The sequence below is a fragment of the Poecilia reticulata genome, chromosome 8 (genome assembly GCF_904066995.2).
Source record: "Poecilia reticulata chromosome 8, P_reticulata-male-v2, whole genome shotgun sequence".
Classification (NCBI taxonomy): domain Eukaryota; kingdom Metazoa; phylum Chordata; class Actinopteri; order Cyprinodontiformes; family Poeciliidae; genus Poecilia; species Poecilia reticulata.
The window spans coordinates 7,642,348-7,656,495 of record NC_088837.1 but is presented as its reverse complement, the minus strand read 5'-3'; the positions used below and the strand labels follow the sequence as shown (position 1 = coordinate 7,656,495).

At 38.7% G+C, this 14,148-nt stretch overlaps 1 protein-coding gene across 2 annotated transcripts in view; it reads right to left on the bottom strand.

Moving 5' to 3' along the window:
* The window catches only part of card11 (caspase recruitment domain family, member 11), a 37,027-nt gene extending 26,475 nt beyond the window's left edge, over window positions 1-10,552 (bottom strand). The window contains exon 1 of one of the 2 annotated variants that reach the window (XM_081609772.1): window positions 9,868-10,552. The gene's annotated coding sequence lies outside the window, so the exon portion shown is untranslated. The remainder of the gene's footprint in view (window positions 1-9,867) is intronic. The other variant, XM_081609771.1, reaches the window with a different exon arrangement.
* Window positions 10,553-14,148: the final 3,596 nt, after the last annotated feature.

The following is a 14,148-nucleotide window of genomic DNA, read 5'->3' as shown; positions in this document are numbered from 1 at the left end:
TAATACAATTGTTTATAAATGTAGCTTTGATAGATGTTTGAATATAGTTTCCAGTAACAAAAAAGCGTGTTATGATCGATTAAATGCGCTGATATGTCATTGTGCCTGCTAAACACATAAGCTGAGTGGAGTGGTGGACCGCTCCAAGATGGCCGCCCTAAATCTCGTCAGCGACAATAGGCGAGAGCGGTCCATGAGGCGTCTATCCTTATATTGTGTCTATGATCAGAACACTTTGTACGTGTGACGTTATTGTGCCCTCTACTGCGCATGCGGGACACTTTCAGGTCATTTGCCTGTTCACGCTGGAGAACAAATACAGGTCGTATTTATTTGGAAGTGTGAACGACAACCGCTAAAAAAAAAAAAAAAAAGATTTGACAAAACAAATCGGAATTTGGGCACTTCAGGCAGCACTGTGAATGCAGCCAAGGCATTATGACCAAGAAGCCCCAATAATTTTAATTAATGGACATTAATAAGTGTTTCAGGTGCGGCTACTCCACTGAAGGAACCTGTAGAAAGTCACTAACTATATGTGACTTTCTACAGGTATATGTTCTCTAGACAAGACAAACCATATGTTGTTTCCTTACATATTTTCAATATATTGGAAGTTATAAGAAATTGCTTCTTCTCTGCACCTAAATATAAAAAATGTCAGAATACAGAATGCAGCAATGTCTCTGAGGCTGTGACTTTAAGAGATTCATGTTACCCAGGAAGCTGCTACTTCTGCTAAATTCAGAAAGAGATGAGGAGGCGGCAACAGATGTCTGATAAGATCTTATTTTAAGCGACCTTCATCAAAGACCAGCCTAAATTTATACTCTTTTTAGCGTGGCGTTCCACAGGGTTGTGGCTTTGAACCAATTCCATTCTTTCTTTTAATTCTTTCTGAAGAAAACGTGACAGATAAGACCCAGCTCCATTTATCGATTAACTCTGTGCTGGCTCGCAAACTTCAAGACTTCCGTTTTTAACAATGTTCTACGATGTAACCAGGACAAAAATGACACATTTGGTTCTAGGATCCTTTGAGATCAAGTTCTGATTTTATTCTTATTCTAAATGACATAACGCTGCTCTATAGTGTCGCATCAAGTCACCTTGAACTCATCTTTTAAATATCACATTTAGCAAGTCTGAGCAAAGTTTTTCTAAAATTAGAATTTTGAAAAACTCTATTTTAGACACCAGGTTGAAAAACAGTGAATGACCAGTCAACTATTTTGACTGGTCATTCACAAGTCAAAATAGTTCTGAAAGAGATCGTGCTGTTCCAATTACAGCTTCTCTAAATTGGCTTCCTGTGAAATGCAGAACTGATTCTAAGTTTTTTCTTATTGCGTATAGAACCAATACTGGCTCTTCTAATGCTTTACAAGCCCATAGGGTTTAATATTTGCTGCCGTATTTTGCTGAAACAAAAATATAAACAGCCTTTAACTTTCCTTCTCCCTGTCAAATAGAGAAAATGTCTGGATCTGGAGGGATGAGATAAGCAACTTGTCTCACAGACTGTTAATGTCTGTCTATGAACGCACAGGAGTTGTGGTCAATGCCGCAATGATACTATGTTGTGTTTGCAACCTTGGGTGGCCAATTTCTCCAAAATCTCTCAGCATATTGATATAGTTGTTCGTTGTGGTTTGCCCCGTTCAGTGGTGCTCTTCCGGCATAAATGATACAAAGGTTTCATACCTCAATGTTTGACCATACTTAATCTGCAGCTCAACATCTCGCGAACTACTACGGTCTGATCCAAAATGCCGGTTGAGATGTTGTTATTGGTCCACGGGCCGATCAATGAATGAATGAAGTGTGGCATCAAACAAATCGCTTGTGCACAATCAACGTGGCCTGTACAACAACTGAGATGGTTAAGAAAATGTGGAGGAACAGCGCAGGATCTGCAAATGGAGATGAATCTGGCTGGGAATGTACTAGTGGAAGAGACCCGCAAACCAAATATACAAGGTGAGAAATAGGGTGAGGTCATTAGAGTAAGATTAGTTGCAGTCATAGTCAAGAGCCCGTGCCCCAAGGACGAGTGAAGACCGAAGTGTACCAACTTAAGACCAAAACTATGAAGGCGGTGAGAACAAGACCAAACCAGTAATGTAGTTGTTGCTGCAACTTTTTCAGTAAAGTGTTCTCGCATGACATTTAGGTGAAGCCAAGTTTGTATGTAAGCTGAACTGCCTCTAAATGCCCCTTACAGACAAGACAGAAACAAGATAAACCAGACCACTCTGATGAGTGGATACATCTAGATAAATGTTATGCATCGTAGCATTAGCTTCAGGCAGAGTGACAAGAGGCAACAGGACATGGAAGACTTAACTACCTTTCTACATGATGTACAAATTAAAAAAAAAAAAAAACATCGGCGTATTTACTCTGCTCCCGCTTCACTTATCTTCTCATCGCCAGCATGTAGCAACAAGGATGGTAGATGAAAGCCAGAAAGTGAAGTCATTATTAGTCCGATTTGAATGCAGTCTGCAGTTTCACATTAATTTGCTCTATAAAAAGTATGTTGCAGCTGTGGTTTTGACTATTCTTAGTACAAAAAAAAAAAAAACGAGTCCAGCACGTCCAAGACCGAGTCAGGGTTGAGTAAAAATGTAAACAGGACCAAAACAAACAAAAACCAAGGCCGATCTGGAGCAGTACAATACTAAGATTGGTGGACTAGCAAGGCAGACAGCAAAACCCATGCAACATAATAAAACAGGAAGCAAACTAAGACAAATGTGGAGGAGAGCATCACAAATGAGCAAATCTAACCAAACAAGAAGACATAAATAAATCACAACATCAAGATGCAGAATCAAAGGAGAAAGGTCAAACCAAAACCCACAGACCAGGTCCATCATATATTTTTAACACCTAAAGCTAAACAATGATAGGTGACAGTAAAGTTGAAACCTTACATTTGGGTGTGGAAGGACTCAAACTCCGGCTGCTGATGTGATAATCTGCAGAATAACCACCAGGCAACACATGTGTTTCTGACTAATTTGGAAAGTGTATGCAACAGCTTGACACTGAGCAAAACAAAGATAAAGTGAGAATTTTGTTTCCATTTTTGCGCTGTCAAATTGTCACCTCCGAATTTCCATTGTAACGGTTTTCTATTTGTAGAGTTCAACTTAATTGTTCAGACTGTGGTCGATGCCAGATGAGGTAGCGCGAGGCAGGATATCACAAGGGCAGAGTAGCTGCCAAAAACAATCCGCAAACAAGCCGACACCGTTGAGTAAGATCTGTTTCAGCTTCACTTTTACACCAGACATCAATCATTTCACAATGAAAACAGACAAAAAGGAAGCGAGTCCATGGTGCAACACATTAAGAGTATTGAAAAGAAAAAAAAAATCTGCGAGACTTTACCAAGTTTTGAAATCATTTAATCTAACCTCAAGTGTAGAAAAATGTGTGACACATTAATAAATATTAATTCAACACAGTGTGGAGGAAAAGAACGACAGTCCATCAATGTAGTAAAGGAAGTCTTGCCAAGTCTTCTGGCAGTTCATCAATGCTGCGATTCATTTATCCACAACTCAAATGTCTGATAGCTTTTCGATTTGGCCGAGGTATTTCAGACATTTGGTTGCGGATTTGCTGCCGTCTCTGTACCGGAGGTTATTGTCCAGGTTCTTCCAACCTTTTTTACTCTGGAACCGGAACGGATTGCCTCACATTTGAATCTGGCATACGTTTCTACACAGAGGAGTTTATGGTCAACTCAGTAACTGCAAGATGCCTATCATGACCACGTTACCACCACCATGCTTGTAAACTGGTATGCCATCTTTTTACTTTCATGCCACGTTTTATTAATTAGCTCTCATCTAATCCAAAAGACATTGCATTAACCAAGATGCAATCTTGTTCTGCCATATTCTCTTGTGTGGTCTGACGCAAGGGAGAAACGTGTGGTATGTCTACTCCTGGGTAGATTGGTGACCTTAAATGTTTCCACTTGATTAGTTTCCCACAGAGAGATTGGGATTGTTTGGAAATGGCTTTTCAACTCTTCCTGAATTATTTGACAGCTTTTCCCAGTTCACTGCTGATTGCGTTCCTGTTTGGCGTTGTGTTAACACACCCGTAAGCTGCAGAGCTACAATCTACCGATGCCTTCGCTGCTTTACACATGCTGACACTTGCTAATTTTCCATTTCAGATAGTTGAATAACGACAAAGTAACATCTGCTTTTCCACAACTAAGGTTGAATTTAAACGACGTAGAGCCGTTGAAGACCAGATAGTTTATTTTTATTAGGTCCTGATATGTAAAACCCAAGGCACAGAAACATGAAGAACCGTGACGCATAACTACGCAAACTCAACCTGATACATTTCACCATAAAACATTGTTTTCATGCAGTTTCTTATCCTGCATACTTGTCATTTTTGTACTCCCCTGTCGTCTCCTCATTCTCCCTTGCGTTCCATTGCCCCCACCCTCTTTCAAACATTAACACACACATCAACACCAACACACCGTGCCTGCATCGCAAAGCATTTGCATGCCTTCAGGTTTGTAGGTGTCACTCCACAATCCCGCTTTGTGACCTGTAGCCAACAGTTAGGCAAATCAAGACTGCCCAATGTCCCAGCGCAGGTAAACACACACAATCACACACTCTGCGTGGCCTGTGAATGAGCTCCGGCTTGCGCTTTCGTGCCGCATTTGAATGGCACATCCTGGTTTAAACTGGGATTACGCAACAAACGCCGGAGCTGCGACTAATCGACCCCGCGACCCCATGGCCCCGGCTCCGCGTTGGAAGCCATTGTTTGTAGTTTGCAGCCTCGCATGCGTTGTTGCCTCAAGTCGATGCAGACAGATGACAAAACCGCAAACACTCAGACCAGCAGCACGCAGCCATATGCAATTCCTGCACAAGCGCAAGTGCGCACAAACACATCGCAACAGAGACCCCTCATAAGTAACCGCACATGTTTCCTCTTCTCTGTTCTCCTATTTTGGACTTTGTTACCGAGAAAACTGATCCTTGCTTCCTCCTTTTCAACCCAGATGTGTGTCGCAGTTCTCTTCCTCTATTCTTATTTAAGCCCGCTCACTCAAGCCCTATGTAGTAGTATATATACTACTTTGCTTTTTTTTTTTTTCTTTCAGGGCAACACACACACAATCTAGACCTTTCATTTTTACCCATCTTTTTTTTTGATCAAAGCAACACAGAGACACATGCAGCAATGCAGACAAGCAACCTGCAAGATGCACTTAGCAAACTCATCGTTTCCACCCTCTTTTTCTCATAACTCGGGTTACTTCAACATCATTTAGCCTTTGAATTTCCAACTCCACCTCGGGTGAATATAGCAAGAGATTTATTTATTTATCTATTTGTGACCTGACAGTTGCAAGTGAAGACTTATGATTTTTTTTTCTTTTGCAATTTTGGGGAAGTCAGAATAAATCTTCTTTTTTCTATGCAAATGAACATATGTGCCATTTTAGGGAGGGGAAAAAAAAAGACAGAAATGATTTTATGTATTTTGCGTCTTTATGATATGCAGAATTACTAACTGGTTGAGTCTACAGTTAGCCTTTAGTGAACTCCCTTTGTTAAACTGAAATGAAAGCAGGCTTCAGAGTGCTCAATTCAGATTTTGCCTGTCTTCAGGGAAATTATGAGGCAAAGTCATAATTTCTCAGTTCTGAACACATGAATTTAATGAGTCTAGCCGTCTTTTATGATCCAACGAGTGGCAACAGCCACTCGTTGGATCCAGAACACCAGGTCAATAAGGAACAATATGACCTTTAAAGAATAAAACAGCAGCGTTATTTATGAAAAGATGTGCATATTATTACCTATCAGATCATTGGGTAACAAGGAATCCCAAGTTACGGTTTACAAATTGCAAACATTTAGCTTTAGATGTCGGAGGAGTCGCCTTACTGTGTCCCTACGGAGCATCGAGAAAAGCACATTTGCCCTTCCCCGCCCTGTTGCTGCACACTGCTCGTCATCTGGCTTAAAAGGGGGGGGGAAAGCTACTGCATATTTATCTGGGGTAGAAACATAAAGATTTCCACTAATCTCTACTGTAAACTCAACACTGTTTTAAACTAAAGTTTGTAAGCCATAAGGCTCGATAATTAGGTAGACCTCCCTACAAACTAATCAGCTTAAGTCTAAGTAATCTAATTAATTGTGTTTTAAAATAAAAACAATACATAGATTATGTATTGTTATATAAATGTTTAACAGTATTAGAATTAACTTTTTTTCCAATTAATTCCTATTTTACATTTTTGTTTTAAATTACTGAACAAACAATATAATAGCATAGGTTATTTTCTTGTATTAATCAATTACTGCATTGTACTATGAGTATTTTATTACATACTGACATTAATTAAAATTTTTAGTAGTAGTTGTTTTTTAGTTGTTTTTTTAAATAATTTTGATGAACAAAAATTGTTTACAAAAATTGTTTTCGCCGGAAAGTTTTTTTTTCCTTACTTGGGTTGAACAATATTCTGTTTATCATGTACCAGGAGGACGGAAGATGAAAGATGAAAATTTAATTTAAACAATATTTTTGTATGCAGTTACAGTTTTCAAACACATGACTGGACCATATGTTATAATCTTCTATACTAAGATGGTCCTTTTGCTCGTCTGTCACCGTGTCAATGTGTTTTTGTTTTTGTTCTCTAACCACATACCCAAAATGATGCCACACAAATGACATGCGAGAGCTCGAGGCTTCCTCAATATTTATGAAGCCTTCATTTACCGACTGCATCAAAACAACGGGGCAACACAAAAACCTACTTCCTTTCTTACTTCAAAATGAAACACAAATACAGGCTGTAAGCAAACACATTCATAGTAAGAATGTAGACTTACTTTTCCTAATAAAGACAGAGCTCACTTTGACAAGAAACACTGAGGCGTTTCTGTCAAAAATGTGAGAAACAACAGAAGTGAGAATCATAAAAGTTATCAAAATAATTAGTTTTTTTTTATTGTTAGTATTATTTTTCTATGGACCTGTTTGTCTTTAATAAAGCTGATGATTATATCAATAATATTTGAAAACTCCACAACCTGTGTTGATAATTGCTACTTTTCTGATTCAAACAACTTTTCCACGGCTGGTTCAATGAGAGCCAATGAGAGCTGGTTCAATGCTTTCAAAAAATGATTGAAATCCATCTTTTTGTACACTATAGCAGCACAGTTGGAGAGATGAGCGTAACGGTTATAATGATTTGATGATGAAGTGACTTTAACTTTAAGGCAAGAGGCACTGCAGCCTGTACACAGAGTCACAGCACGAGTGTCGAATCTGATCATTTTTACCAAGATTACTTTTATCATCCCCACCATGTATACCACAAAACAATCATGGTAAAATCACAGGATTTTGCATATCTTGCACAGACAAGCCCTCTCTGTAAAAATCAATTGAAATTCGGATATTTCAATGAAATTGTAATTTCTCCGTATTACAAATTTAAACTAATGAATCTTTTTTGGAGCATATGTGTCAAACTCAAGGCCCGGGGGCCAAATCTGGCCCGGCTTAGCTTTTTATGTGGCCCTCTAGACTCCAAATTACATCAATAGATTTTTACTGCAAATTGTCTCAAAATTGGTAAAAAAAACAAAAAAAATGTGTTAAAGTGACAGCTGCCTCAACTTTATCTGATGTCAAGTTATAGTCCATAACTGATACAGCGAGTAATAAAAAGTGATATTTAACATTAGTGCAAATATTATAACAATTCCTTACTAATATTTCTAAATTGGCACCACAAACTCTGTAATTTTGATCATAAAAAAAACCTAAATCGATTAGGAACTGCTAATTATTGATATTTTAACAGTTTAATTGGTTTTATCAAAACATTCTGGCACAACCAGCACTTTAAGAGGAATCATATTTTTAATATGGCCCAAAATGAAAATGGGTTTGACAGCCCTGTTTTAGAGGAAGGTTTTGCTTACTGTGTTTACTTGCGGCATGTGTCAGGAGCTCATACTGGAAGCATATTCTTATTGCATCACCGCACTTCCACACACTGAGCAATTAAAACAAAAAAAAATAGGGCTAACTACTATAAATGACCAACTTGAATGACATCTGTAACCAAAGCTCTATCGCTAAAAGCAAGTCGATTTCATAAATTCTTTTTTCACACTTTCACTGATTTTATTGCCACAGAGAAACTCACTCAAGCCTCACGAGTGAATAATTTACAGTGCGAACAATTGCCATGTTTTGTCTGAGAGCTGTTGAGCAGTTTTGTTCCCCCACTCACTTGTGCGATCAAACATCTAAGTCAATCCGACTTTTCTGTTCGCCTGCTGGACTTTCCTCTTAATCCCAATCGGAGCCGGGCCCGGGGCTTCTGGGGTATTCGCCGTCAGCGCACCGGTCTGGTGCTCTGATGCAGGCAGATATGATTGGTTCAGGTGTACTAACTGTCATAAAGGCTTCATTGTCCAGCCAGAGAGCCAAAGCCTGTAGGAACTTGATACATGTGTTCCTATTGTGTCGACTGAAGGAGCAAAAGGGGGCCAGAGGTTCGGCTCTGACAACCATTATTTGAAAAAGCTGAAATAATTTGCATTAAAACAAACAAAAAAGAAAAAAACACAGTGAACAGCAGGCAGGTGCCATGTAAACCACAACGCAGTTCGGGTTCGATTCTGCAAATATGCGGAAAAGTTTGAAATTATGACCAACATAATGAGCCTCTGACGGATTTTGGAGCATGCACAGACTCCTCTTGGGTTGTGCACACACATCAAAACAGAAAGTAGTGCATACATGTGAGCAACTTTCAGTAACTTGAAATAGCCTGCATTTGTCCTCAACCCACCTTTTCTCTGATTCCTTCTAAATAAAAACAAGTGTAGCCAACTGCTCTCACATGACACCTACTCCCTAAAAAGTGGTTAAATTCAGCATAAATCCAGCTGTTTTATTGAAGCACAAGGAGGTTTGTTAACATCAATAATACTGAGATAAATACAAAGCAGTAGAAGAAAGAGAATGGTTTGGGTAAAAGCAGATGTGTGTGTGTGTGAGTGTGTTAGAATGGCCCAGTCAAAGTCCAGACCTAAATCCAATTGAGCTTGAAAACTGCTGTTTTCTGCCTCTCTCCATCCAATCTGACTGAGCTTGGGAGATTTCAGTCTCTTGATATGCAAAAACAGATTGAGACGTGAATATATATGCAACACTTTCCGATTTTGATTGTAAAAATGTTTGAAAATCCACGTATTGTTGTCCAATCTGAAAAAAAAACCACATTACTTTGCATTGGTCTGTCACATCAAATCCAAATAAAACACAAAGTAGGTAGAAAGTCGAAATGTCTAAAGGTTCAAGGTATGTGAATACCTTTGCCAGGCAGTGGAAGTCATACCGCTGCAGATGATTGTTTTAACTCATGTGCTTGATTTAACACCCTTTCCCCCCACTGCCTCTCTCTGATTCCCAGGCTTACTGGTTCCCATTATCCGCTGCACCTGCTGCTGGAATCCCAAGCATTTTCATGATGGCCGATAAAGACTTAGTGATGACAAAGAAACTAAACTCTCTCCTCCGGCTTGAGCCAAGGGCATGTCAGATACAGAGGCAGACGAAGACCTTTGTAGTCCTTATAAGTAGATTATAAGCAACTTCGTATCGTTACATGAGGGTAAAAACACAGCTCTGCTTTTGAAGACACGTTTAGACTGTGGAGTGTGAGAGAGAGCCTGTGCGCCTCGGTTCTCCACTCATGACACCCCCGACTGATGGCATTTAAATTCAGACACGGACACACGTTGAGACCCGCGGGGTCAGCTTTCTCACCTGAAATGATGATCCAAAGGTCCGCCGGAAATCAACAGATGTTCTGGTAGTTTCTTGAGAAAGACGACCAAAGAAGCGCGCGCGCTCCGCAGAAAAGAAAAAGAAGAAGAAGGGGGAAAAAAAAAAAAAAAAAAAGTTTTTTACGCTCAAGTTGTCTCCATGTATCCGACTCGAGGAGGAGCAGGTGCTAGAATAAAGCCGGCAGGACTCGGCGGCTGTGGAGCCCCGTCTTCTCTGAGCCGCAGAGTGAGGTGGAGACAGACCGAAACAGAGAGAAACTGTCGCCCAGAGAGGCAGACAGAGAGCGGAGGTGGGCGGGTTGAGCTCAGATGGAAATAAGCTCTCTGCTGCTGCTGCTGCTGCTGCTGCGAAAGGAAGAGCTCAACTCCACCGCTGCTGCTGCTGTGATCAGATACGGACAAACTGGCCAATGGCTGCTCACCTCCACCTTTAAAACGAACTGCGAGTCCAATAATAGCTCGCTCTTCTGAATTTCGCCCAACGTGAACCCTCTGTTTACTCCCTCAGCTGCGCCATGTCAACACAAGAAGGAGACTCTTCAGTATTTCCATCTAGCTGCATGCTTTGGTCCCACGGTTTACTTCTTCTAAGAGAAACAATAGTTCCAACCAACCACAACCTCACAAAGAATGAGCCATGATCCAATTATAGCCCGCACGGTGCGAGCAAAACAAGCCCCGAGTGTTATTTAGAAGATGGTTGAACTGAATCACTTTCTGAATAGTGACTAAGTCTGCTTTTCACTATCAAAAGAATTTTTTTTATTGTTTTATTTGAAGAGGCTGGTTTTAGTCTGGGTTTAGGTAAACTCCCCTGTAAGATCTAACACACAGTTAATGCCCGTTTCTAGCCTGTAAGTGATGAACAACTCAGCATTAACTTCATCACACCGAGATCCTTATTCATATGCTGCCAACACTAATGTATATGTGTCTAGGTATAAATGTGTTTGTATATTTTTATATTTTTCTTTGAGTTTCTCATTTAAAGTACATATATATCTATATTTTAGTGCTTTAATTTGACGCCCCTTACACAAACTTTGCAAATAAAGCTGATTCTGAAATTAAAAGGATAGTTCAATTTTTTATTATTATTATTTTTAGGGTCAGTGGAGTGATTATTAATAGTCAGTATCTTACAAGCAGTCTCTGAACATCCCCAGTTTGGAGAAACAAAGCTCGGTTCTTATAGGAGAGCAGTGGCTGTTTTCCATATGTTTTTCATATGCGGCCCTGCTGACCCGAAGCTATGCGCGGGCCAGGTGGGGGACATGGAGGCGCCACCAAACAAAAAAGTAGTTTGTCAAATTAGCTTTTTATTGCTTGTTTGCATCCAGTCACTCGTGCTGAAGTTTTGGTTTTGGATGTGAACTTTCCGACTGCATGCTGAATTAAAGGGATTATTTGTCTGGCCTGTATTTGATCGCTTCCAATTTCAAATATAAATAAAGTGCTTGAACCAGAGCTCCTTTAATCTACTTTCCAAACTTTAAATGTCATTTTTAGCATTAGCACAAGCATGTAGCGAATTATGCCAGACTGTTTAGAGTTTGTCATTTGTAAAGGTGGTAATTGACTTGTGAAAACAACATTAATTACGAAAAAAAAAGTGTCATCTATTAAGATAAAACATGACGATGAAACGTCTTGAATTTCTAACAACTTTACCGATTTGTGAACTTTTTCAAAAGAAAAGCAGTAATTTTCTATATGTTTGAGCCAGAACGTTGATCATCTCCAGAAAGTGAATTGGTAAAAATCCGTTTCTCCTCTTTACTGACATTTTTCATTTTGTAATCCGACTTGATTTCTTGCCATGATCTGGTCTGATGAATCAAAGTATGATAGTTAAAGAACAAAAGGTGGTGAAATACTTGCAAAAACATCCATGCATCACATCCTAACGGCACCAACTTGAGCAGTGACGTCAGGAAACAAAAGCTGGCATAACGATGATGCCCTCTGGAATTATGTCCCTGTTTAAAAAGAGGAGTGTTCAAAACAGACAGGCAGCAGGAGGTGGCAGGTTTTGGATGGGCCAACTGGTTCTGCTGGACCTCGCCTTGCGATCACTCCTGGGAGTTGTGCAGTGCAGGTCCCAGCAAGATACTCTACTCCGCCCTGATCTTGTCCAACTTAAATCTGGGCTTTGTTGTTTCTAAGATATCCGGATGAGCAGCTCATAGTTTAGAGGTGAAGTCCTCCTAAGGACAAACGTGAATAAAAACACAGAGGAAAATACAAATGAATGCAGAGGTTGCTTGGTGGTGATTTTATAGTTTGTTGATTTATAATCAAACTGGAAAACTGAAGTTCACACATTCTCCAACCACTACTGGTTATGTTTACTGTATTACATTTACTCGAGTAATGTTTTACAAAAATAATTTACTTTTAGGAGTATTTTTACTATGCTGTCAAATTTCTGGATTCTCTACCCACTGTGAGCAACTTCACTGAATAAAGAACAAACATATTTTAACCAAAAATTAAATCCTGCAGTTATTGTTCAAGTTTCATAAGTTTTTTTTTTTATTGAAAGAAACTGAATTGGAAACATTTTTCTTTTACCTGATTTTGTTACTTTTTGTTACTTATATGAATTATTGTCATCTTTGTCCTGAAAATACCAACATTTCCACTTATCTTTATATTATGTAATTTCTATATATTAAATGACAGACAATTTGTCCAGTAATTGCTAGAGTAGATTTTTTTTTTAACCAAATACTTTTTTACTTTTACTTGAGTAATTTCTTGGATGGTTACTTTTTATTTTTAACAGAGTAAAAATAATTTTGAAGTAGTTCTACTCTTACTCGAGTACATTTTTTGGGTAATCTGTCAACTCGCTCAAACCAACCTGACTAACTCACCTCACGCCACAAGACTATGACTTGCCTGCCTGTCGAAATTACAAAATTATCCGAACATTGAACGCCACTGGTTCAGATCTACCTCAGCCGCATCTTCAACTTCTTTCCCACCATCTGTAACCAGTAAGACGAGACCCAAATATTTACCTCTAAACCCTGTTAATCTTGATCTTTCTTAGCCAAAATCTCTTCCTGGTTCTTCCTGGTTCAGACCGGTGACTCTCATCCTTGAGTCAAACTCAACGACTCTCAGTCTGTCAATTTGAGTTAGTGAAACTTTTTTTTTTTTTTTATAAATAAGTAGTAATAGTTGTTCACATGAAGACAGCCAGCCATGGCAACATCTACAACAAGTTTTCCCAAATTGCTGAAGCCACAAAACACAATATCTGTGTCACTGCTAAACCCGTTAGCCATGATGACTAATTGTTATTGTAGAAAAACCGCATATTTTAGCAACACGTGATTTATTGTGCAACAATCTGCTTAAGATAATCTTATAAACCCACAAAGGTTATTCATAAATTCCCAATCAGGATGTGAGCTTTGCCTGCGTACTCCCAACATCCCTGCATTAAAATATGATGAGTCAAGGCTTACAAAGAACTGCTTCACTACTGCTATATAAATGGCAACATGTAAATATTTCAAAACTTATGAAAAGATGACACTTTCTTTGTTTGTTTGGGGGGGGGGGGTTGTATCCATTATTTGCACAGTGCAAAATTAACCTCTATTGCGTGGTGTATGCCATGCAACAGAAAATATTTAATTAAAATTGAAAATATTAAATTAAAAGTGACTAATTAGTTTAATGATTTTATACAGCCAAGGCTTTTCGGTAATTCTCAGAGCTTAGCAGATGTAGCAAACTGAGTCATTTAAAATTATTTTAATATTCATAAATGAACCAGTCTCGCTGGTTGTCTCAAATTAATAAGCTTCATAAATCCCATAGTATCTGATCTGTGTACATCCTTCCTTGCAGCAAATCAAAACAGGCAGATAAGTATAATGACTGGCAATAATAATATTAAAATGTATATAAAGAGGGCTATTAAAAGAAGAAGAGCTGATTTGTTTGTTTGAATTTTTAAAAATATTTATTGAAACCCAAAAACTATACCAGTTTGCTGGAGAGGCAAGGAGAAATATCATGTCTAATTATGGCTGAAGAAAATAAAGAAAGGCAAACCAATAAACAATAAAGTAAATAACACTGATCAGATAAAACAACAAATTTTAAACAGAACACTTGCTATGAATTGAGAGTTAAGGCCTATACATAATCCTCAAGAAAAGAGAAATATGTTGAAATACTCTAGATAGGAGTTTTATGAACCAGTTTTAAGACAAAAAATTTAATGTTCTAACATAAGCAA